Source organism: Pleurodeles waltl, chromosome 5, assembly GCF_031143425.1.
Source record: "Pleurodeles waltl isolate 20211129_DDA chromosome 5, aPleWal1.hap1.20221129, whole genome shotgun sequence".
In the NCBI taxonomy this organism is placed as follows: domain Eukaryota; kingdom Metazoa; phylum Chordata; class Amphibia; order Caudata; family Salamandridae; genus Pleurodeles; species Pleurodeles waltl.
Window position 1 is genome coordinate 794,457,503 of NC_090444.1, and position 24,595 is coordinate 794,482,097.

Below are 24,595 nucleotides of genomic sequence, written 5' to 3' on the forward strand. Positions count from 1 at the left end.
CTATAGAGGTGTAGGTGTCTGCATTAATTTTTTTAACTTTCGCTCCTTGTCTACAATGGAACCTGGGGGAGGCGTGGCAAATTGCCAGTGCTGCTGCTTCCCCTTTAATATTTCCTAAAATCAGGGCACTGTGGCAAAGTTGCCTATTAACTTCATCCCCAAATCCAGGGATGTAGCAGTTACCTATTGATTCTAAATCTGTTTTAGCATATCAGGAAAGACAGCAAGTGATGGTGTACCATGAGTTATGGTATATATCACAGCATGACTGTACTCCATGTGGCACAGTCATCTGTGGAGGTTACCATCCCATGTGGCAAGCACATGGTGAGGATTTAGGGGCATATTTATACTCTGTTTGCGCCGGAATTGCGTCGTTTTTTTTGACGCAATTCCGACGCAAAACTAACTCCATATTTATACTTTGGCGTTAGACGCGTCTAGCGCCAAAGTCCATGGAGTTAGCGTCATTTTTTAGCGTGGACACCTACTTTGCGTTAATGAGATGCAAGGTAGGCGTTCCCGTCTAAAAAATTGACTCCGAGGCATGTGCGCCGTATTTACACTCCCGGGCAAAATTCATGCCCGGAAGTGGGCGGGTCAAAAAAAATGACGTACGGCCGCTTTTGCGCCGTTTTTTAGCGCCTGGACAAGGCAGGCGTTAAGGGACCTGTGGGCTCGGAAGGAGCCCAGAGGTGCCCTCCCATGACCCCAGGGACCCCCCCTTGTCACCCTTGCCCACCCCAGGAGGACACCCAAGGCTGGAGGGACCCATCCCAGGGACATTAAGGTAAGTTCCGGTAAGTACTTTATTTTTATTTTTTTTGTGGCATAGGGGGGCCTGATTTGTGCCCCCCTACATGCCACTATGCCCAATGACCATGCCCAGGGGACAGAAGTCCCCTGGGCATGGCCATTGGGCAAGGGGGCATGACTCCTGTCTTTGCTAAGACAGGAGTCATTTCTATGGGGGTTGGGAGTCGAAAAAAATTGCGCACATCGGGTTGAGGCGAAAAATTGCCTCAGCCTGACTTGCCCCATTTTTTGGCGCCCAAGCTCCATATCCCCCTACGCCGGCGCTGCCTGGTGTACGTCGTTTTTTTTCACGCACACCAGGCAGCGCCGCCGGCTAACGCCGGCTAACGTCATTGATTAAATACGGCGCCCGCATGGCGCTTCAGAATGGCGTTAGCCGGCGCTATTTTTTTTGACGCAAAACTGCGTTAGCGCAGTTTTGCGTCAAAAAGTATAAATATGGCCCTTAATGTTTAGCTTGGGTTCCATATGGGGAAACACTGCTTCAAGCTGGTTTGTTTTTTGTGCAATCCAGAATGGGAATTCCTCTTGCCTGGTGGGTACTTTATCCATATAGCATTGATAGCTACTGGTTTCATCCCAGGCATAGTCAATAGAGGCTGGACAGCTTGAACACCCCTTGCTGGGGCAGCTGTTAAATTATGTATACCAAGCTGAGTTGAACATCTGTATAATCTGTCTAAATTATTATACAGAGGGCACACATCACCCGCAGCTAAATTTTGTATGCTAGGAGATGGTGTGTTGCCAGCTAGAAATGGCCATGTGGCCTCATCATTACCGAGGAGACCCTGTCTAGTATTTTCTAAAATGTGTGGTAGGGCACGTTGGAATGAATTTTGATACTTCTGAAATTCTTAGGGTATCTCTAAATCATGATATGGTCTGTATTGGCCTGGTGCATTGGCCACTATATATATGTGTGAATTGTTGTATTAGCATCAACTGTAGGAAAAGTGATGCATAAGTAAAATACTTCAGTTTTGTATGAATTGTAAGCCTCAACCATGAAGGTAACATCTCCATCCTCATTAGGTAGCCCATGTAAATTTAAATGTGTTGTAGCAGCATGCCTGAAGTTAGCAGGAATACTATATGGCTTTGCCATTTTTATGTTTGGAATTCAGAGAGGTAGGGTGGAGTTAAGATGGGGGTGTACATCTCTCCTGCTATCCACAGACTGTTGCTGAATGATGCTCTCTCCCCTTTCGGCTATGCATCTCAGCTAAGCTGCCTAAAACTCACTGGCTGCCTTGAAAAATGGAGGAGGAGGTTGTCGGCACCTACCTCTTCTTGTTCTAACAGGTATATTCTTTGCTTTCACTGCTGACTGATGCTCTGCCCCTCTGGGATGCACCAGGGTGCCTGGTTCTTTTTTGCTGATGTGGACGACTGGGAGCGAGGCTAGCGGTCTGTGATTTTCTTGCTCCCATCCTACTGTCTGCTGTTGATTACTGCTTGCTGCACCTGATCCAGATGGCAACACGCTCTAGCCTGGTTACCTAGACCTACCAGCAAATGCAGTCAGTCTCTCTGTTCACTCCATTTTGGTGCCTGTTGCCCCAGTGGAAGATAAGACTGCAGTATATTGCTTTGTGAGCTGCAATGGCTCTAACGAAAGCTGCTTGGATCAGCTTCTACCATGGCAGCTGTGGAGGAAGGCCTGTGGCTACAGCACAATTGGGTAAACACAGACAGAGGCATGAAGCACGCAGTAATACAATGGCCTTGGTCACCAAGCTCCGTCTACCGGTAATGGCAGCAATGTGCTCTCTCACGAGCTTCTTGAATCTGGTATGCTTGAGACACAAGCTTCTTCTGAGGTGGAACAGCTTGTAGGGGCACTATCAGGGTGTGAAATGGCAGCTTATAATTTACCCCCCACATTGGATTTGGGATGCCGTATATCCAGCAACAATGTTGCTGACACTGTGATGACCCCACAAGGTAACAAAGTTTCCCCTAACAACTCTTCACTTTCATTGTTGTTTGATGGTGCTATAGACACGACTACAGATAGTTACAGAAAATGCTGAAAGGAAGGATGCAGTAGCCTGTGATTCTCCATGAAGTGGAGGGGATGCTGGAGGCGAAGCAGGGGCAGGAGAGGTAGGCGAACTGGGAGTGCATGGTCGGTCTACACAGCCCTAGGTCCCTGCTCCATATGACACTGCAGGCTAGGAAGAGGAGTCAGTTGAACTTCAGAGAGGCTCTGGGGTGGCCAACTTCCCCGGACCCTAGTGTTCCTGGACTGACTCTGTCTAGGAGCTATCCCTCAATGAGACAAGGCCTGACTCACAACAGGATTCCCACCACAAAAAGTTTCAAGCCGGTTCTTGGAAAGCAAATAGTGAGAGCAGAAATTCAGACGACAGCAGAAAGCTGCAATCTAAATAGAAATACCAGGGCAGTATAGACTCTTACCAGCTGCCAGAGGCACAATCTAAGGCCAGCCTTTTGTCACAGATGGCTGTGGGCAAACCAAAGAGAAACCAAAAACCCTCATTGAATAAGGTCAAGAAAACGTGGATTTACCTGTGGAATCTCCTAGCATATCTAACAGCCCAGTCACCCGTGTGACTACCAGTCATGAGATGCAGATGTTTTGACTGAGGGCGCAAGTTCAAGTGCACCCATTACCAATTTGGCAGGTTCAGGCCCAGCCTTCACTACAGAGCCAGAGCCAACACTATCCACAATCATTTGTTTCATGCAAGTTCAGGATGCTGAAGCACTACAACATTACGCACAGGTACGTACTGGTAAGATTGAGGTACAGCAATCTCTGTCGGCAATAGGTGGGAAGGTTACTGTACTCACTAAGCAGGTTACAGAGCTGCAGCAAAGAGTCGCTGACACAGAACAGGTCAGATGGACCTCAGTGAAGGCTATTAGGGGGCACACGGTACAGCTTACTATGATCCAAGCTAGGGTCGAGGACCTGAAGAACTGACAGCAGCAGAACAATTTGAGAGTATTTGGGATTCCAGCGGGGAAAGAGGGGCCTGATCCGAGGGAGTTTGTAATACAGCTGTTCTCACGTGCTTTCCATGATCAGGCAGACTGGGACATGGATTCTCAAATTCAACAAACACACCACCTCCCAATATGTCTAGAGACCTCTAAAATAGTCAAGGCTAATCTTTGGCCTATTTTGACATTCATAGGCAACATTCTACTGAGGCAAGCAATATACTTAAAGACCTAAGACCCAATATACTTAAAGACCCTAGACCCTCAGCCCTTATTGCTGCTGATTCTCCATCCTTTTTTGTTAGTTCAACAATTAATTGACCCTCTAGGAGTGATGGGGGCTCAGGTCTTCCTGATGCAGCCTGTGAGATTGAAGATAATGAGAGACGGTCGAACACTGTTTTTGCCATTCAGAGACAGTCAAGGTCCTATGAAAATGACAAGGATAGTAGCAAGGAGCAGTGTGCTATACATTTCCACAAATCTACTATAAATAGTACATAACCGGGAGTTGGGGGGAAAAAAAATCTCGTTGCTTCCTGTAGTCAGGGTTTTGGGGGATGGGCTGTACTTGGGCCCATATTTATACTTTTTGACGCTAAACTGCGCTAACGCAGTTTAGCGTCAAAAAGTTTTGCGCCGGCTAACGCCATTCTGAAGCGCCATGCGGGCGCCGTATTTATTGAATGGCGTTAGCCGGCGCAAGCAGACCGGCGCTGCCTGGTGTGCGCGAGAAAAACCACGTACACCAGGCAGCGCCGGCGTAGGGGGAAAATGGCGCATGGGCGTCTTAAAATGGGGCAAGTCAGGTTACGTCGAAAAAATCGTCGTAACCCGACTTGCGCCATTTATTTTCGACGCCCATCCCCCATCAACATGACTCCTATCATTGTAAAGATAGGAGTCATGCCCCCTTGCCCAATGGCCATGCCCAGGGGACTTCTGTCCCCTGGGCATGGTCATTGGGCATAGTGGCATGTAGGGGGGCACAAATCAGGCCCCCCTATGCCAAAAAAAATTATAAAAAAAAAATAAAAAAATACTTACCTGAATGTCCCTGGGGTGGGTCCCTCCAGCCTTGGGTGTCCTCCTGGGGTGGGCAAGGGTGGCAGGGGGGGTCCCTGGGGGCAGGGGAGGGCACTCTGGGCTCATTTTGAGCCCACTTGTCCCTTAACGCCATGCCTGACCCAGGCGTTAAAAAGCGGCGCAAATGCGCCGTTTTTAGCCACGCCCACTCCCGGGCGTCTCTTTTGCCCGGGAGTATAAATACCACGTAAAGGCCTGGGAGTCATTTTTTAGACGGGAACGCCTCCCTTGCATATCATTAACGCAAGGAAGGGGTTCACGCTAAAAAATGACGCACATTCCGGGAACTTTGGCGCTATTCGCCTCTAACGCCATAGTATAAATATGGCGTTAGTTGGCGTTAGTTTAGCGTCGAATTTGCGTCGAAAAAAACGACGCAAATTCGGCGCAACCAGAGTATAAATACGGCCCTAAGTTTTTCCAATTTTACGATTTAATGACATATGAAATGGTGAGCAGTACAGTATGCAAGGGTATCGTGGTGACGTGCACCCATAGCAATATAGTATGATAATCATGCAGCAACAATAAGACAGGTGCTCAACTATTGTATGCACTTGTTAGAAAGACATTCTGTAAAGAGTAGCACAAGAGGTTAACTCCTAGAGCCAAACATGCATTCATATTGCAAATACTGGACTAACAAATGGAATGCCTATATGGTAACCCATTTGGTATTGAGTAAAAAAGGGGTTAGGGTGTTGTTGAGGGCATAGCAGACATTACAGCCAGATTCATATTGTTTGATAAAGAGACAGCAACAAAAAAAAAAAACAGAACATCTCAACAGTTGAATAAGCCCAAAGTGGACATTGCAAGGCACATGTCATGGACCTTCCAGTAGGGTAGCACATTCCTTTTCAGTGCATGGGCATGCTAAGTCCGCTTCCCAGCAGCACCATAAAGGAAGGAGCTGTGGAGCAGTGTGGGCGGAGTGAGTCCACAGACCAGTGACTCAAGGGTCTACCTCTGCCCATCATATGCAAGTATTGAATCATAAAGTGCATAGGTGGTTCCGTGGTCATGTCCTCCCAATGACGTCCCAGAGTGGTGAGTAATGAGGTATGGAGCAGAAATTGTCCTGGAGGTAGGCCATCCTCCTCCATTAGTGTCTGATACGTTGCCAATGTACCCTCCCTATATAGGTCTCCCAGTGTATGTATACCTGCTGTGTGCCATGTTGACAATACTTTTATAGTCGTAAGCCTCCTGGGCCTCGGCGTACGTTACAGTGGCAACCCTGGAGCATAAGAGATCCTATGTTTAGTGATGCATAGACATCTACGAATGCAACAATATGCAATCCCTAGCAGCAACGAGTCAGGATCCAGCGTCTTTGTACATGGATCGAACAGGTCTAAAATGGCAGGTAGTTTTCAGGTGGGGGAGGATGTGGCTGTGTCAGATAACTGCAAACCTGCCACCCACTTTGCTGCCCACTGTATCTAGGCAGTAAGATAGTGCTGCTCAAAATGTGGAGTGGTCAACCAGTCCTTATCTTTGGGTGCACAAGGTTTTGCCAATGATAACCCGCATCTCAACTGACCCCAGATAAGTTCTCAGATCTGTTGATGAATGTACTAAAGAATACATCAGGGATATACACTGGGAGATTCATAAAGTAATGCAAAAGGCAGAGCAAAACCGTACCATTTTCAGCAATACCACTCTCTCCTCCAGCCCCAGCGGTAGTATGCTCCAGGAGGTTATGCGTGCCCTTATGGATGTAACTGACCTAGTGATGTTACCCTCAAAAAGATCAGTGATGGAGTGATAAACCTACACTCCCAGGTATCTGGATGTGTGTTGCTGCCAGTCCAATTGTATCCCAGAAAGAGTAAAGCAGGGGCCAGGAACAGTCAGGGTTTTGCCCAACTAGCCCAACTGGGTTAGGGTAGAAGCGATCATGTTGTGAGCATTGTGTGTATCCTTTATGTAAAGCAACATGTCATAAGCGTATAGTGATATCGTGTGTATCCAATTCACTAAAGGGATACCCTATTGTATTCCCCATGGCATAAAGCCAGTGCTAGTGGTTCTATCTCCAATGAAAATAATAGGGGTGACAGGAGGCAGTCCTTTCTGTGTATAGTGATGGCATCCAAGACTTGGGGTCCTGTCTTGACTCTGATTCGGGGACTGGTGTACAACAGTTTAACTAAGTGAAAAAAGTGGTGGCCAAATCCATATCAGGATAGTGCAGCAAAGAGTCCAGTGAGTCAAAGGCCTTTTCAAGGTCTAAGACCAAGCACTCAATGTGAGGCCATCTTTGTCAGGTATAATTCATGACTCTAAAAAAGCGGCACAAGTTAAAGGAGGTTTAAGGAAGTGTTGGAAGCAGGGGCAAACCAGTTTTGGTCTTGGTAAACTAGTGACTGGACCATGGGAGCCAGACGCTCCACAAGTATTTTAGGCAAAATTTTATAATCAGTGTTGAGCATCACTAATGGTCTATAGGAGCCATAAGAGGGCATCCCCATTGTGTTTTGGAAATAAACTAACCATTGCCTCTAGGTGGGAGGCAGAAAGGCTGCCAATTGAAAGGGCCTCTTCATACATCATCAGTAAGTGCTGAGCTAAGTGGGCTGCATATGTTTTATATAGTTCTGCCAGTAGGCCATTAGAGCCAGGGATTTTCCAATGGAAAGGGCTGTGATTGCTTCCTTAATTTCTATAACAGTATTAGGGCCATCCAGGTCTATACGCTGTTCCATGGTGATGCAAGGCATTTGCAGATTGTCAAAGAAGGGGTTGTAAGCTTCAGGACTTACATCTGTGATTGATTGACCTGAGTGTAATGTTCTGTGAGTTCTTCGTCGATGGCATGTTGTGTATAGAAGATGCGTAGTGCCAGTATGGGTTGCTGGGTCTGTTCTTGACACATAAGCCACACTAAGAGCCATCCAGCTCTATCTGCATTGGCATGTGTGCGTGCTGAGTGTGCAGCATAATTCAGGCAACACAATCATTCCAGTAGTTTAACATGCTCGTGTCTCCCTGCTGTCAGCTCTCTCGTGTCACTGGGCTCATTTGCTGCTCTAATCTCCAATCCCAACAGGATGTGCTCTAACTTGATTATGTCTTTTTCAGATAGCTGTCTCATGTTTCCATGTATGCCTTGACAGTGTCCATGGGATGCTACTGAAAGGGACACATTCTACAAATTTAGAAGAGGTGGTGCCAGCATTGTATTCAAAGTAGTCCTTGATCGTGGCCTGCAAGGAGGCTCTGAATGTAGGATCCTCTAAGAGGGCAGGTTAGAAGTGCTATTTGGAAATAGGAGTTGGGGCAGTTGTCCATTGGACTTGTAAGATTAGAGGTTTGTGATCAGAATGTGTGTCCCATATACTCAACTCGAGTAATAGAGGGAAGTTGTAACGGTGTATCAACAAACCTGTCAATGTAAACATGTAGTTTGTGGGGTGCACAATAAAAGGAGTTTACCTTTGTACCTGGATTTCAGAACTGGCGCACGTCAACCAGTCTCCACCCTTAAAGCCAGTCTGTTGGCATTTGAGCATTGGAGGATCCAGCCGTGCCTGATAATGGGGGAAAAGAAAGGTTGAGGGTAGTGTCCATAACACAGTTAAAGTCTCCCCCTATGAGCCATGACTCTCACAGCTGGAGTGCCCCTCTGCCCCTTCCGGGTCAGGTACGGGTGGCCAGCATAGTTCATGTGCAGGAAGGTGGTCACTTTAAACTATGCAATAAGGCAATTTCCTCTTTGTATGTGTGCTGCAAAATGCAGCAAACATGCAAAGAAGAAAGAAAAACGAGGAGAAATACAAATGTTTTCATTGTTACGCCAACCTCAGCGAGGGGCAGTATTTTGGCACAAATTAATGTCTACAATTCTTTGTCGATATGAATATGTTTCAAAATACATGGGTGGATGTATGGGAACGCCCATGGAACACCCCTTTGACACAAAATAACAGAAGGCAGCGTATTACATTGGGTCGCATTACTTTTGGTTACAAATTGGCGCACATCTCGATTTGTGTTGGTTTGTAAATACCAACCAGAATTTTGCCTCGGTCTGTGTTAAAAAAGAAATGCAAACCTGACTCAAAATCTATATACATTTGGTCCCTAATTGCCATGAAGCTTACTTTTAGATTTGGCCAGTGACCAAACTAGTAAAAGATTGGTCATTGACATCATAAGTTGCACTGCTTGAGACAAACAAACATTTCAACAACTGACAAACGCACAGAAACTATGCACGTCAAAACTTTTGAACACACAGCAGCCCATTTCAAAACTCATACAGAGTCTGCCATAGATTGTCAACTACCACACATTAGTAAGTTATAATTTATAGTAAAAACAACAAGTGATGGACGGAATGCTGAACATTGTCAAACATTCACCCCCAGTCACAGATCTGGGTTTAATCCATCGTTTTTTTGCTGTCTATGCCATTCCAGTTTGGACCCAGCCATATGCAAATCAGTCTTGACCCTGTTCCCCATGGGAACAGTCCAGCCCGAACTGCTAGGCCAGGTCTTCCCTGGACTGGAAACAAGCATCCTGGGACCGGTTTCGGGGTTTAACCCCTCATCAGCCAGGCTAGCTTGAATCCAGTGGCATGGGAAGCACGGGACCCACGTCTGAGCATACCCTTCCCACTTAGAGCGACAAATGCAAAAACAACAAGTGATGGACGGAATGCTGAACATTGTCAAACATTCACCCCCAGTCACAGATCTGGGTTTAATCCATCGTTTTTTTGCTGCCCATGCCATTCCAGTTTGGACCCAGCCATATGCAAATCAGTCTTGACCCTGTTCCCCATGGGAACAGTCCAGCCCGAACTGCTAGGCCAGGTCTTCCCTGGACTGGAAACAAGCATCCTGGGACCGGTTTCGGGGTTTAACCCCTCATCAGCCAGGCTAGCTTGAATCCAGTGGCATGGGAAGCACGGGACCCACGTCTGGGCATACCCTTCCCACTTAGGGCGACAAATGCAAAAACAACAAGTGATGGACGGAATGCTGAACATTGTCAAACATTCACCCCCAGTCACAGATCTGGGTTTAATCCATCATTTTTTTGCTGCCCATGCCATTCCAGTTTGGACCCAGCCATATGCAAATCAGTCTTGACCCTGTTCCCCATGGGAACAGTCCAGCCCGAACTGCTAGGCCAGGTCTTCCCTGGACTGGAAACAAGCATCCTGGGACCGGTTTCGGGGTTTAACCCCTCATCAGCCAGGCTAGCTTGAATCCAGTGGCATGGGAAGCACGGGACCCACGTCTGGGCATACCCTTCCCACTTAGGGCGACAAATGCAAAAACAACAAGTGATGGACGGAATGCTGAACATTGTCAAACATTCACCCCCAGTCACAGATCTGGGTTTAATCCATCGTTTTTTTGCTGCCCATGCCATTCCAGTTTGGACCCAGCCATATGCAAATCAGTCTTGACCCTGTTCCCCATGGGAACAGTCCAGCCCGAACTGCTAGGCCAGGTCTTCCCTGGACTGAAAACAAGCATCCTGGGACCGGTTTCGGGGTTTAACCCCTCATCAGCCAGGCTAGCTTGAATCCAGTGGCATGGGAAGCACGGGACCCACGTCTGGGCATACCCTTCCCACTTAGGGCGACAAATGCAAAAACAACAAGTGATGGACGGAATGCTGAACATTGTCAAACATTCACCCCCAGTCACAGATCTGGGTTTAATCCATCGTTTTTTTGCTGCCCATGCCATTCCAGTTTGGACCCAGCCATATGCAAATCAGTCTTGACCCTGTTCCCCATGGGAACAGTCCAGCCCGAACTGCTAGGCCAGGTCTTCCCTGGACTGGAAACAAGCATCCTGGGACCGGTTTCGGGGTTTAACCCCTCATCAGCCAGGCTAGCTTGAATCCAGTGGCATGGGAAGCACGGGACCCACGTCTGGGCATACCCTTCCCACTTAGGGCGACAAATGCAAAAACAACAAGTGATGGACGGAATGCTGAACATTGTCAAACATTCACCCCCAGTCACAGATCTGGGTTTAATCCATCGTTTTTTTGCTGCCCATGCCATTCCAGTTTGGACCCAGCCATATGCATATCAGTCTTGACCCTGTTCCCCATGGGAACAGTCCAGCCCGAACTGCTAGGCCAGGTCTTCCCTGGACTGGAAACAAGCATCCTGGGACCGGTTTCGGGGTTTAACCCCTCATCAGCCAGGCTAGCTTGAATCCAGTGGCATGGGACCCACGTCTGGGCATACCCTTCCCACTTAGGGCGACAAATGCAAAAACAACAAGTGATGGACGGAATGCTGAACATTGTCAAACATTCACCCCCAGTCACAGATCTGGGTTTAATCCATCGTTTTTTTGCTGCCCATGCCATTCCAGTTTGGACCCAGCCATATGCAAATCAGTCTTGACCCTGTTCCCCATGGGAACAGTCCAGCCCGAACTGCTAGGCCAGGTCTTCCCTGGACTGGAAACAAGCATCCTGGGACCGGTTTCGGGGTTTAACCCCTCATCAGCCAGGCTAGCTTGAATCCAGTGGCATGGGAAGCACGGGACCCACGTCTGGGCATACCCTTCCCACTTAGGGCGACAAATGCAAAAACAACAAGTGATGGACGGAATGCTGAACATTGTCAAACATTCACCCCCAGTCACAGATCTGGGTTTAATCCATCGTTTTTTTGCTGCCCATGCCATTCCAGTTTGGACCCAGCCATATGCAAATCAGTCTTGACCCTGTTCCCCATGGGAACAGTCCAGCCCGAACTGCTAGGCCAGGTCTTCCCTGGACTGGAAACAAGCATCCTGGGACCGGTTTCGGGGTTTAACCCCTCATCAGCCAGGCTAGCTTGAATCCAGTGGCATGGGAAGCACGGGACCCACGTCTGGGCATACCCTTCCCACTTAGGGCGACAAATGCAAAAACAACAAGTGATGGACGGAATGCTGAACATTGTCAAACATTCACCCCCAGTCACAGATCTGGGTTTAATCCATCGTTTTTTTGCTGCCCATGCCATTCCAGTTTGGACCCAGCCATATGCAAATCAGTCTTGACCCTGTTCCCCATGGGAACAGTCCAGCCCGAACTGCTAGGCCAGGTCTTCCCTGGACTGGAAACAAGCATCCTGGGACCGGTTTCGGGGTTTAACCCCTCATCAGCCAGGCTAGCTTGAATCCAGTGGCATGGGAAGCACGGGACCCACGTCTGGGCATACCCTTCCCACTTAGGGCGACAAATGCAAAAACAACAAGTGATGGACGGAATGCTGAACATTGTCAAACATTCACCCCCAGTCACAGATCTGGGTTTAATCCATCGTTTTTTTGCTGCCCATGCCATTCCAGTTTGGACCCAGCCATATGCAAATCAGTCTTGACCCTGTTCCCCATGGGAACAGTCCAGCCCGAACTGCTAGGCCAGGTCTTCCCTGGACTGGAAACAAGCATCCTGGGACCGGTTTCGGGGTTTAACCCCTCATCAGCCAGGCTAGCTTGAATCCAGTGGCATGGGAAGCACGGGACCCACGTCTGGGCATACCCTTCCCACTTAGGGCGACAAATGCAAAAACAACAAGTGATGGACGGAATGCTGAACATTGTCAAACATTCACACCCAGTCACAGATCTGGGTTTAATCCATCGTTTTTTTGCTGCCCATGCCATTCCAGTTTGGACCCAGCCATATGCAAATCAGTCTTGACCCTGTTCCCCATGGGAACAGTCCAGCCCGAACTGCTAGGCCAGGTCTTCCCTGGACTGGAAACAAGCATCCTGGGACCGGTTTCGGGGTTTAACCCCTCATCAGCCAGGCTAGCTTGAATCCAGTGGCATGGGAAGCACGGGACCCACGTCTGGGCATACCCTTCCCACTTAGGGCGACAAATGCAAAAACAACAAGTGATGGACGGAATGCTGAACATTGTCAAACATTCACCCCCAGTCACAGATCTGGGTTTAATCCATCGTTTTTTTGCTGCCCATGCCATTCCAGTTTGGACCCAGCCATATGCAAATCAGTCTTGACCCTGTTCCCCATGGGAACAGTCCAGCCCGAACTGCTAGGCCAGGTCTTCCCTGGACTGGAAACAAGCATCCTGGGACCGGTTTCGGGGTTTAACCCCTCATCAGCCAGGCTAGCTTGAATCCAGTGGCATGGGAAGCACGGGACCCACGTCTGGGCATCCCATGCCACTGGATTCAAGCTAGCCTGGCTGATGAGGGGTGAAACCCCGAAACCGGTCCCAGGATGCTTGTTTCCGGTCCAGTGAGGACCTGGCTTGGCAGTTCGGTCTGGACTGTTCCCATGAGGAACAGGGTCAAGACTGATTTGCATATGGCTGGGTCCAAACTGGGGTGGCATGGTAAGCAAAAGAACGATGGATTAAACCCAGATCTATGACTGGGGGTGAGTGTTTGACAATGTTCAGCATTCCGTCCATCACTTGTTGTTTTTGCTTTGTCGCCCTAAGTGGGAAGGGTATGCCCAGACGTGGGTCCCGTGCTTCCCATGCCACTGGATTCAAGCTAGCCTGGCTGATGAGGGGTGAAACCCCGAAACCGGTCCCAGGATGCTTGTTTCCGGTCCAGTGAGGACCTGGCTTGGCAGTTCGGTCTGGACTGTTCCCATGAGGAACAGGGTCAAGACTGATTTGCATATGGCTGGGTCCAAACTGGGGTGGCATGGTAAGCAAAAGAACGATGGATTAAACCCAGATCTATGACTGGGGGTGAGTGTTTGACAATGTTCAGCATTCCGTCCATCACTTGTTGTTTTTGCTTTGTCGCCCTAAGTGGGAAAGGTATGCCCAGACGTGGGTCCCGTGCTTCCCATGCCACTGGATTCAAGCTAGCCTGGCTGATGAGGGGTGAAACCCCGAAACCGGTCCCAGGATGCTTGTTTCCGGTCCAGTGAGGACCTGGCTTGGCAGTTCGGTCTGGACTGTTCCCATGAGGAAAAGGGTCAAGACTGATTTGCATATGGCTGGGTCCAAACTGGGGTGGCATGGTAAGCAAAAGAACGATGGATTAAACCCAGATCTATGACTGGGGGTGAGTGTTTGACAATGTTCAGCATTCCGTCCATCACTTGTTGTTTTTGCTTTGTCGCCCTAAGTGGGAAGGGTATGCCCAGACGTGGGTCCCGTGCTTCCCATGCCACTGGATTCAAGCTAGCCTGGCTGATGAGGGGTGAAACCCCGAAACCGGTCCCAGGATGCTTGTTTCCGGTCCAGTGAGGACCTGGCTTGGCAGTTCGGTCTGGACTGTTCCCATGAGGAACTGGGTCAAGACTGATTTGCATATGGCTGGGTCCAAACTGGGGTGACATGGTAAGCAAAAGAACGATGGATTAAACCCAGATCTATGACTGGGGGTGAGTGTTTGACAATGTTCAGCATTCCGTCCATCACTTGTTGTTTTTGCTTTGTCGCCCTAAGTGGGAAGGGTATGCCCCGGTCCAGTGAGGACCTGGCTTGGCAGTTCGGTCTGGACTGTTCCCATGAGGAACAGGGTCAAGACTGATTTGCATATGGCTGGGTCCAAACTGGGGTGGCATGGTAAGCAAAAGAACGATGGATTAAACCCAGATCTATGACTGGGGGTGAGTGTTTGACAATGTTCAGCATTCCGTCCATCACTTGTTGTTTTTGCTTTGTCGCCCTAAGTGGGAAGGGTATGCCCAGACGTGGGTCCCGTGCTTCCCATGCCACTGGATTCAAGCTAGACTGGCTGATGAGGGGTGAAACCCCGAAACCGGTCCCAGGATGCTTGTTTCCGGTCCAGTGAGGACCTGGCTTGGCAGTTCGGTCTGGACTGTTCCCATGAGGAACAGGGTCAAGACTGATTTGCATATGGCTGGGTCCAAACTGGGGTGGCATGGTAAGCAAAAGAACGATGGATTAAACCCAGATCTATGACTGGGGGTGAGTGTTTGACAATGTTCAGCATTCCGTCCATCACTTGTTGTTTTTGCTTTGTCGCCCTAAGTGGGAAGGGTATGCCCAGACGTGGGTCCCGTGCTTCCCATGCCACTGGATTCAAGCTAGCCTGGCTGATGAGGGGTGAAACCCCGAAACCGGTCCCAGGATGCTTATTTCCGGTCCAGTGAGGACCTGGCTTGGCAGTTCGGTCTGGACTGTTCCCATGAGGAACAGGGTCAAGACTGATTTGCATATGGCTGGGTCCAAACTGGGGTGGCATGGTAAGCAAAAGAACGATGGATTAAACCCAGATCTATGACTGGGGGTGAGTGTTTGACAATGTTCAGCATTCCGTCCATCACTTGTTGTTTTTGCTTTGTTGCCCTAAGTGGGAAGGGTATGCCCAGACGTGGGTCCCGTGCTTCCCATGCCACTGGATTCAAGCTAGCCTGGCTGATGAGGGGTGAAACCCCGAAACCGGTCCCAGGATGCTTGTTTCCGGTCCAGTGAGGACCTGGCTTGGCAGTTCGGTCTGGACTGTTCCCATGAGGAACAGGGTCAAGACTGATTTGCATATGGCTGGGTCCAAACTGGGGTGGCATGGTAAGCAAAAGAATGATGGATTAAACCCAGATCTATGACTGGGGGTGAGTGTTTGACAATGTTCAGCATTCCGTCCATCACTTGTTGTTTTTGCTTTATAATTTATAGTAGCCAGCGGAAAACAGCATGCCGTTAACTGGTTTGTTATGTCTTGCAATAGGACTGTGATCCCAGACTGGCAAAACTGCCCCATAAATGCTAGCTACCCAGCAGCTCCTAGTTTGACTGCCAATTTTTGGTTTTTCCAAAGTCTGTGAATGTTTTTGTAAAACTGTGCAAAGGATTACATTTTCTGTGTTCGAGCACATTGTACAATGGCTGAGTGCCATCACTCACAGAGGGGTAAGCCAATGGCTGAAGTGGGATGAACCTATGTCCCATAATGTATGCTGTGGTGGGTGAAACAAAAATGTGAATAACACACTGATAGACCAATAGATCGTTGAAAGCCCCTGTAAGTAGCATATATTATATATTTTATTTACAGCAATACGTTTTTGGTAATTCCAGACATAAAACAAACAAGCGCTGGCACAGCCATTAGGTTTGGCATTCACTGCCAGCAGTTTGGTTTTGTCAATGCTTGTTTTTGTTTTTTGCAATTCTTTATTTTTTTGGGAAGATGCTGGCCCTTCATTAATCTAATAAAACATTAGCTTAATGCAAAATATTTTTTTTTGTTCTCCAAAAGCGCACATTGCTGTTATAGTTCCTGGGACTTAGGGAAACTACTATGAGGGTTCATTGTGAAAGAGCACAATGCCATTACTGTCACAGAAATTAGACAATGACTGAAGGGGCTGAAACATGACTCATGCTGTATGCTTTAGTCAGCAGAAAAAACATAGGAATGACACAGTAACAGAAGGGGCTGACAGAAAGCACCGAAATGTAAATATTATGCCTATAATTTTAGCGAAATGAAAGGGTCTTGGCCAATGGCAGACCTAACAAGGTGATGAAGAGATAGGGAATTGAGGAGTATAACACGTCTTGGGAGACTGGTTACATTATTCAGTCCTGAAGGAAAATTATTAAATACAAGTCAAAAAGATTATAAGACCCCCCTATCCGTATCAACTCAATGCACTTAAAAAACGTTTAAACAATGTGATTATACAAAACCTTTAAAACACACTATACATGAAGTAGGTTTGAGGGAAAGTAATAGAAGTTCGGCCAACACAGAGGCCCAGATTTACAAATACATTGTTTAGGGCATGTGTTACTTTTTTAAAACAAACCTGATGCAAAGTGTTGTGTTGTTATTTGGGTTGGATTGTAACTAAAGGTAACACAAAGCTGCGTAATGCACTGCCTTGCCTATCTTTGTATCAAGGGGGCGTTCCAAATGTTGTGAATGGGCATTCTTATGCAGTCACCCATGAGTTTTGATGCAAATCCCTATCTAGAAAGAATTGCAGAAATATATTTTCGCCATAATTATTCATCTCCTTAAGGCAAATGTAATGCAGAGAAGTATATTTATTTCCCCTTATTTGGCCCTCTTTGCATGTGCACTCACATATAAAGAGGGACATTCCCTAGAACATAGGCCCATATTTATACTTTTTGACGCTAAACTGCGCTAACGCAGTTTAGCGTCAAAAAGTTTTGCGCCGTCTAACGCCATTCTGAAGCGCCATGCGGGCGCCGTATTTATGGAATGGCGTTAGACGGCGCAATCAGACCGGCGCTGCCTGGTTTGCGTGGGAAGAAACCACGTAGACCAGACAGCGCCGGCGTAGGGGGAAAATGGCGCATGGCCGTCTTAAAATGGGGCAAGTCAGGTTACGTCGAAAAAATCGTCTTAACCCGACTTGCGCCATTTTTTAACGACGCCCATCCCCCATCAACATGACTCCTATCATTGTAAAGATAGGAGTCATGCCCCCTTGCCCAATGGCCATGCCCAGGGGACTTCTGTCCCCTGGGCATGGTCATTGGGCATAGTGGCATGTAGGGGGGCACAAATCAGGCCCCCCTATGCCACCAAAATAAAATATAAAAAATAAAAAATAAAACTTACCTGAACTTACCTGAATGTCCCTGGGGTGGGTCCCTCCATCCTTGGGGGTCCTCCTGGGGTGGGCAAGGGTGGCAGGGGGGGTCCCTGGGGGCATGGGAGGGCACCTGTGGGCTCATTTTGAGCCCACAGGCCCCTTAACGCCTGCCCTGAGCAGGCGTTAAAAAGTGGCGCAAATGCGCCGTTTTTAGCCACGCCAACTCCCGGGCGTCTCTTTTGCCCGGGAGTATAAATACCACGTAAAGGCCTGGGAGTCATTTTTTAGACGGGAACGCCTCCCTTGCATATCATTAACGCAAGGAAGGGGTTCACGCTAAAAAATGACGCACATTCCGGGAACTTTGGCGCTATTCGCCTCTAACGCCATAGTATAAATATGGCGTTAGTTGGCGTTAGTTTTGCGTCGAAATTGCGTCAAAAAAAACGACGCAATTTCGGCGCAAACGGAGTATAAATATGGCCCATAGTTTTTGAACAGGAAGGGATGCCTTTCAGTACACAAATCCTATGCTTACAACAACACAGATACCCTTGCTGCATGGTAGCATAAAGTGCGCCAGCTCAGGAAGAGAGCAGAATAGCACCACACTTTAGGAGATATGGTGGTGCTCTGCTTTCCCCCTTTCATGCAAGCCATCAGAGCAACTTTACTTGCTGCGGTGTATGATTTCTTAGTAAATATGGGCCAGAAGATTTATATCTATTTAAATCTTTCCAGGAGCTAGTTACCAATTAATTTTCTAGAGTAACCTCAAATACATTTGCCTCTGTGATAGCCCTTAATTCATTTTTTTGCTAGGAATGAAATACACTTTTTTTATTTCCTCAAATAGAGGACACATAACCAATTGTTAAGACAATTACCGTATTTTAAACTGAAATCATTATTTTTACAGTGGTTTCCGTTTTATCCCTCATCTAAACGCATATTTAAAAAAAAACAACAATGATTAAACTCGGGAATAAAAAGCCAATATTTTCAAAAACGAAATGCGATTTCAGACGAGCTAAATAGTTTAGTTGAATACTCCTTTGTCGCACAATTATGATCATGCTCAAAGCTAAAAGTAATTATTTCTCTGTTTAAGTGAGTTTTATTTGCACTCTTTTACCTTCCAGAGCCACGTCATTGATATAATGATCACGTTTCTTAAATGATTCATCTAAGCTTTTAATAATATTATATGCTAAATCAGAATGTAATGCATTATATTAATGCATTTGCCTGTGGTTTAGTATTCAAACTCTTGAAGCAGTATTTTCTTGAAAGGACTTTAGGGCAGATTGATCAACTTTCATGAAATGGAGCAAACCACCTTGTTGCCCTGCATGAAAGGGCAGGAATGCATCATATTTAACATAATACAGCGCATTCCTGTCCTTCCCTTGCACTGGCACCCTTTTGGTTGCCTAGCACCAACACAGCCCCCCCTGCACCATTGGCACAAAGGTGCCTGTGTTGCAGGCTCAATTGTTTTTGTGCACAAAGGGATACCTTCCTGCACAAAGACAATCCTCAGAGGCATTTTCCTCTTTCAATGTGTGCTGCAGAGTACAGTACTCATAGAAAGAGCGAAAACAAGTAGAAATAAAGATATTTCTCAGTGTTAAACCTCACTCAGGGAGGTGCAGCATTTTGATTCATTCCCAGGTCTACCAGTAACAGTAAATCTGGTAATGCACCAAAATCCATGGGTGGGTGCATGAGAACACCCAGGCTCCACCCACAGTATGCCTCCGAGGGCAAAGTAACGCAACACAGCGATTTGGAGTGCATTGGATTACACTACATTTATCAAGCTATGAAGAGTGACCTTGCATGTCTTGTTAATTCCTACTGTGTCATTGCATCGCCCTTGTGCACCCTCGTGTGGGTCAAAGGTGGCACAACTCAATGATAGATATGCCACCCAGTTTCCAAGTTAAGTGCACAGAACCTAGATCCAGGCAAATTGCTGCAAACATTGAACCTTAGGAAAGGAATAGAAGACCTGCAGTGGTTGCTTTTCTGTTTGCTGGGTGTATAGTCTTTCCCTAACTTCATCCGGTGTCAGTCGTAGAGAGCAATTGATTTCACGCTAGCCGCATAGGTTTTAGGTAAAATGGTTAGCAAGAGTCTTCTGAGCCTCATATGCTGAAGAGGTTCAAAGCCCTCACAGCATTAATAGCACCCGCACTCAACAAGCTGACATGAAATGCCCACAACAGATGATCACAGAATGAAATTTCTAAATACTTATTTTGATGTACTGTTTCGAGCATGCCATGGTTTAAAAACCACACACTTTTTGCTATGCTCTCCCAGAAACTACCCATTTGACTTTTGCTTGACTTAGCATCTTATTTTTGTACAGCAAACATGTAAACAATCAATCTGACATATTATGTTATGTTATGCTATATTGATTTTTATAGCGCACTAATCACCCGAGAGGGCATCCAGGTACTTGGGCATGCATGCAGTTTTGTAGTCCCCAAGGTGCTTAACTAAGACCCTCATTACGACTGCAGTGGTCTTTTCGGAAGACTGCCACAGCCGCGGCCACTGGAAGACCGCCAGCGTTGACGGTCTTCCAACTGACATATTATGACTGCCACCGGATATCTGCACTGCCAGTGGTCAGATATCTGGCTGCATTCTCAATGGCGATCGGCGGTGCTTAGGTGGTTCCGTCGCCGGCACAGCCACACCAGAAAAAGACCGCCCACAGAATTACTACCCATAATTCTGTGTTGCGGTCTTCTGGTGGCAGGGCATTGCTGACGGTGGGAGTGCCGGGTCCAGTTCACTCACAGAGGAGCACCTCGTCAGACGAGCTCAGTGTTGTCCGCAAGGAGTGGGTTGTGTGGATGGATGTGTGAGTGTATTGTGTGTGTGTCATAAATGTGGGGAGAGGGAGGGGAGTGTTTGTGCCTGTGTGTAAATGTGGAGATGGTGATGCGTGCGTGGGTGAATGTGTATGGTGGGTCGGGGTGCATGTGTGTGGGGGTGGGGGTGTGTGCATGGGTGAATGACTAAGAGGGTGTGTGAGTGAGTGTGTGCGTGGAGGTGCGTGTATGTTTGTATGTGTATATGGTGTGTGTGTGTGTGTGTGTGCGTGCGCTGAGGTCCGATTGGGGTGTGGGGGTGTGGTTGTGTGAAGATATGTGAGGGAGGGGGTGGAGGGATGGAGTGTGTATGGGTGCATGTGTGATGTGTATGGGTATGTTTGCGTGTCAATGGGGTGAATGTTGTGAGCGCGTGTGTGAGTGTATCTGTGTGTGATTTTGTGTGTGTGTGGGTGCATGCGTGTAAGTGTGTGAATGTGTTTGGTGGGTATCGCCAGGATACATTTCTACCAGCATTTTCGTGGCGGTGAAACCACTAGGAAAATGCTGACTGTGTCCCAAGTCGAAATAACCTCGCGGTTATTTGACTCTCGGCGGGCCACGGTAAAGCAGCGGGACAGGCAGGGAAGTGGCGGTTTGGCAATGCCCAAACTGGTGCAGTCGTAACATGCCGGTTTTCACTGCCGGCCCCGTGGTGGTTAGACCACCGCCACCACCCTGGCGTCGTAATCAGGGCCTAAGTGCTAAGTCTTCAGCTTTCATGAGGAACTCAAGAAGTGAGGAGGAGGCTCTGATGTGTAGATGAAGGTCTTTCCAAGTCTTGGGTGCAATATTAGAGAATGATCAACCTACAGTTTTTATTTTGCAGATGCAGGAATGTGTATGAGTGAGAGTGAGGCAGAGCGTAGCTGTCTGGTGGGTCTGTGAAAGTGCATGCAGCTATTAACATACTCTGGTTCAATGTTCTGTAGGACCATATACATCAGTCTGCTGAATACCATCTTCCATCTGTTGCCAGCCCAAATATTGCTCAGTTGCTTTTTTACTAATTGAAAACTTGTTTCTCAGTTACCATGCCCAATTTACCAGTAACCCAATGCAGTGGAGCAGCCGCAAAATGCTGTGCTGTGTTGCATTACAGGGAGCAAGCAGATGAGCCCCATATCTACAGAGATATGGACCTCTCTTCCCCTCTCCCTAGTGCCGGTGCATATTTGTTGCAAAACATTGTCTCAAATGTTTGATAGATAGTGTTTTGTGCCAAAATGATGGACAATTGCATGGGAACACCCATGTACCACCCATGTGTCACCTATGGAACAACACATTGATGCTAAGTAATGCGAATCAGTGCTTCATGCAAAACAGACTTTTTACTTCTGGAAAGTAAATTACTATAAAAATTGTCTTCTGTGATGCAAACCCAGCACAAAATGTTAGTAAAACTGGCCCCAAATGTATAAAACTGCAGATGTTCCACGAATTAAAGAAATGTTTTAAAAAATGAAAAATTAACAGCAAAATTAAAAAGAAATTAGCAAAGGAAAAGAGCTAAATAATCAGCAATCAACATGTCTAAATATATCACTATCACTGGTAGCCTCAGTAGGGTTTAATTAGTAGCATTAAGAAACAGGTATAAACTTAGAGACTCAGGCCCATATTTATGAGCTTTGTGGCGCAGGGCTACTCAGCAAGTCACCTTCCTGCACTGCCCTGCATCACAGGGAAAGGGCAGGAATGATCCAAATTTATCCAACACAGCACATTCCTGTCCTTTCCACCTGCAATGGCACCAATTTGGTAGTCTAGCGCCAATGCAGGCTCCTTTGCTCCATTGTGCAAGGTTGTCTGCAGTGCATGCAGGATTGTTTTAGTGCAGCAAGGGACACCCTTCTGCACAAAAACAATCCAGAGAGGCGTTTTCCTCATTCTATTTGTGCTGCAGAATGCAGCACAAAACTGAAAGAGGAAGAAACAGGAGAAATAAACATATTTCTCCTCTTTTCACCTGCCCTGGAGCGGCAAGACTTTTTGGGGCAGTCTCAGATTTACAAGTTCTTGTAAATCTGGAAATGCATCAAAATCCATAGAAGTTGAGTGTGAAATACCCATGCAATGGCCACTGAAATGCCTCCCTGGTGTAGAGTAAAGTAACGCAGCAAATTGCGCTGCAATACATTACTCAAGATTTATGAAGCCAGGCAGGGCCATGCAAGGTGGCCTTGTGTGACTTCATAAATCTCCCTTAAGGTTTGTAACACTCTTGCACCACGTTGTGTGGTTCAAAAGCAACACAAAACATACCATAAATATTGCTATCAGTGACTGAGTAACATGGCTGGATCATATCAAAAGATCTGATGTCCAACATACCACCTGGAGTTTCACAAGGGAAACACCCTAATCATATTTTAAACCATAAACATAATAAATTGAGTTGTATTTACATATCACATAAGTGGAGTAATCGCTCAATAATCTCATATGTAGAACAGGTTAGACAGAGTAAGAAAGAATTTACTGAATTATGCGATCAAAAAAAGCATTTAACAGGAAACACAATACTCATGGGGCATATTTAAACTTTTTGCCACAAAACTGCGCTAATGCAGTTTTTTGGCAAAAACATTCCAAAGCGCCAGCCAAGCGCTATATTTAAGGAATGGTGCAAGCCAGTGCTAAGATTGGACTAGCATCATTGAAAATGATGCTAGCTGTGTGGGGGAGCTGTATAGGGTGAGGAGGATGTGTGCCAAAAAAAATGAAGTTAGGCTGGTTAGCTGCAAAACAAATGACGCTAACTAGTATTGCGTCATTTCCAGGCACACAACCATCCTAAAACATGACTCCACCACCCAAATGGCCAGCACAGGGGACCAGTGTCCCCTGGGCATGGGCGTTGCCCCCAGTGCTATGCAGGGGCCCCCTTGTTAGGGCCCCCAATGGCACTTTGAAAAACAAATCCTCTAATACTTACTTGTATTTACCCTACTTACCTGGGATGGAATCCTCCATTCTGTGGTGTCCCTCTGGTGTGGGTGGTAGTGCCCCTGGGGCTTGGGTTGGGCATCTGTGGGCCCATTCCATGGTATTTGACCATGGAAATGGGTCCACAGGTCCCCTAACGCCTGGTCTGACCCAGGCATAAAATAATGGCGCTAAGCAAGCTTAGTGTCATTATTTGGGGCCGCATCCCACCCATGCGTCATTTTTGCAAAGGGGGATAAATATGGCGCTATGAGGATAGCGCCCTTTTTTTGATGGGAACGCCTACCTTTCATCTCATTGAGGCAAGGTAGGTTTACGCATACGAAAATTGGTGCAAACTCCTATATTTTGACGCTAGACATGTCTAGCGTCAAAATATAAACATGGAGTTAAGTTTGTGCCTAATTTGCATGAAAACAATTGACACACATTCAATGCAAACAGTGTATAAATATGCCCATACGTTTGAAAGGTTGAGGTAAAAAATAACACAGACAGACACAAAATTGACAACTCTAAGAAGGATATTTCTAAATGCCTGTACATCACTGCCCCTTGTTATACCAATGTTGAATGTGATCTTTACCACACTCAACAACAGGAACATCTCCAAAATAAATCATCATATTTTCTGATATTCCTTCATCTGCCTCATGATTTATGTCAGACCAGAATCAACTTTAGCTTTTTAGAAAGATCTGATGTTGGCACTACATTTAATATATGATACACACTATACAGCAAACATGGACATATTTACAATTATTTCACGCAACGTGGCATAGCAGAGGAACTTGCTACACTGCGATCCACGAGAGGGAGAAAAAAGAAATGCTCAATACTTACAGGGATATGGAAAATTTCACCTCTCCCCTTGTGCTGGTACACTGTATACTGCCCAGCACCAAAAGAGGCATGTTTGCACATTAGTGCAAGAATGCCTGCATTACAAGCAGGATTGTTTTTATGCAGGAAGTGGTACCCTCCTGCACAAAAACTATTCTTTGAGGGTTATTCCTCTTTCTATGTGTGCTGCAGAGTGCAACACTGATGCAAAGATGAAGTAACAAGGAAAAATAAAGATACTTCTCTACATTATGCCAAACTTAGATTTACACACTAGAGGCAATTTCCCCTTTCTATGTGTGATACAGAATGCATCACAAGTAGAAAAAGGAAATAACGAAGAGAAATAAAGCTATTTCTTCTTCTTACACCCCTGTCAGGTAGGTGCACCTTATTGGTGCTAACTTTGTAAATCTGGGTTTGCATGAACATACATGGGTGGATGTATGGGAATGCCACTATGCCAGTGCTCCACAATGTAATGTCTACTCTACGCAAAGTAAGGCAAGGCAGCGCTATGTTCT